The following is a 2497-nucleotide window of genomic DNA, read 5'->3' as shown; positions in this document are numbered from 1 at the left end:
TATCAACCCCATGGTCTAACAACCAAGATAATTAACCTAACCAACAAAGTTACATAGAGTAGTCTGATTGTTCATAGTGCCATAACCCTGGATTTCTCCATATTGATTGTCCAAGAACCTTTATTTTACCACATTGTTTAAGTTTTCTTTTGTTCAAAACTCTCAAAATACTCTTTTGGTTCCATTTGCACTTATTTAATCTTTGAAGTGAGACTGGATTAAGATAGTTGTTTAACACAAGTCCTAAGATCGATACTTGAATTTATTTAAGCCCACTATATTATTTGGGTGGACCACGTACACTTGCATTTGTGCTTGACCGCAAAAAATTTTTTGGTGCCATTTTTGGGACGTAATTTGGAAAATGCTTTAGTTTTAGTTTTGCTTTTTAATTTTATGAGTACTATTCACTTGATCTTAGCTTTTTGATTTGCGGGCACAAGTTTAATAAGCTAGTAAGCTGGCAAAGAATAGGGAGTTAGTTGAATCATACCTTGATCTGGAGCAACACTTTACCAATAACGGAGAGAAGTAGTACTTCTCCATAGAATCCTGTAAATTCAAGAAGATAAAGATTATCCTACACCCATGACTAAAGATCCATAATCCCGGAGGATCGTACGCAAAGTGACTATCCCACACGCAACTAATGTGAGTTCTACTATTCAAAGACCCGCTAATGGAGGTATATTTGAGTTAAAACAAAACATGGTACAACTTTTGCACTGCAGTGAGTAGTTCACTGGCTTGTTACACGAAGATCCATCGGTTCACTTGTAAATTTTTCTAGAGATTAGTGACACATTCATACCTATGGGGTTATCCACTAATTAAATAAGGCTGACACTATTTCCCATCTCAGTTTCGGTGAAAGCCAAGAAATAGTTGAATGCAGAGGCAATAAGTTCTATTACTGCATGGGATGACTTAGCCTGAAAGTTCTTCGTCCAATTATTTCCATCTGGTAAGACTGCAAAACTATGTAATGAGATTTTGAGCTTCAAGCAGAAGCCAGATGAGAACCTATATTGTGCTTGAGAGAGGTTCAAAGCTCTTCTTTGGAAATGCCCACATCATCAACAGTCTAATAAGGTACTATCTTACATTTTTTTTAAAGCACTTGACCCTAATATAAAAATTTTGCTAGATTCATCTGTATGTGATCAAGGTTTGGAAAAGACAAATAATGAGTTGTACACCTTGTTAAACCATATTTCATAAGGAAATCCAGACTAGCATGGTGATACTCATGAAGCTTAGTAAAAAAGGTTGTCAGAATGATTGAGGCTGATAGTATTAAAGCCTTAGCCGCCCAACTGTCAGCCATGGAAAATTAGATCATGACTTAATTCAATAAGTTAGGTGTGCAACAAAATCTGGCATAGGTTAATATGGTACAAAAGACTCTAATATTGTGTGTTATATGTGGTAACAATGGTCACTTCATAGACTTGTGTGGTATAAATTTAGAGTTTATAAAATTTGTGGGCAATGCACAAAATCCAAATTATGGTAATGCTTACAATCAAAAGTGGCTAACTCAACCCCATTATACATGGGGCAATAATCAGCATCATCAGTTTAAATAACAGCAACATAACACACAGGTCAGTAACATTAAGGAGACTTTAAAGAAGATCTTGGCTAAGTAAGAAGATTTGGCTACAAAAATAAAAAATCAGCTAGTGGCTCAAAAGAATTACAACAATAGTTGGGGAAACTATCTTAGGCACAAAATACCAAGCCCCAAGGTGCTTTTCCAAGTGACAACATAGAAGATCCAAAGTGTGTAATGGTAATTACCTTGAGTAGTGATAAAGAGCTTATTGATAAGCCTCTAAATAAAAATCTGGAGGTATAAGTAGAGTTGGTTCCACAATAGGTTGAAAAAAAATTTACTGATACTTCAGGAAAGTATTAGTACCCAAAAACAAAAGCTTCCGAGTAAGTCAATGAGAGATCATCACCAGCCTTCCAATAGAGGCTAAAGAAGGCAAAGGAGGATGCATGCTTCACAAAGTTCATTGACACGTTCAAAGAGCTTCACATTAACCTTTCTCTTTTAGATATTTCGTAAGAAATGCCCAAGTACACTAAGTAATTTAAGGATGTAGTGACTAAAAAGATGAAACTATAGGATTTAAGATCATGGAACTTATTGAGGAGTGTATCTCTATAGTGATGCAGAAAATATCACAGAAGCTTTAGGACCAGGGTAGTTTCACCCTCCCCAAACAAATTAGAGACAATGATATTGTCCATGCTCTGAGTGATTTAGCGGAAAGTATCAATTTGATGACCTTGTAATTATTCAAAAGTTTGGATTTGGGGACGTCGAGACCATGCTCTGTGGTACTCCATATAGAATACCAAACCAAATTTTATCCCGAAGGAATTATTGAGGGTGTACTCATTATGGTTTGTAAGTATATTATTCCTACTAACTTTATTGTTTTTGATTATCATGAAGATGACAAGGTGCTGATGATTTTTAAAC

The 2497-nt window shown here is 35.5% G+C and overlaps 1 non-coding gene across 1 annotated transcript; it reads right to left on the bottom strand.

The window, feature by feature from the left end:
• Positions 1 to 975: 975 nt before the first annotated feature.
• Positions 976 to 1082, bottom strand: LOC124887527. The gene has a single exon (XR_007045297.1). It is a non-coding gene; the product is annotated as a small nucleolar RNA R71 (small nucleolar RNA).
• Between the last annotated feature and the right edge of the window lie 1415 nt (positions 1083 to 2497).

The sequence above is a fragment of the Capsicum annuum genome, chromosome 9 (genome assembly GCF_002878395.1).
Source record: "Capsicum annuum cultivar UCD-10X-F1 chromosome 9, UCD10Xv1.1, whole genome shotgun sequence".
Taxonomy (NCBI): Eukaryota; Viridiplantae; Streptophyta; class Magnoliopsida; order Solanales; family Solanaceae; genus Capsicum; species Capsicum annuum.
This window is presented reverse-complemented; position numbering and strand designations above follow the sequence as displayed.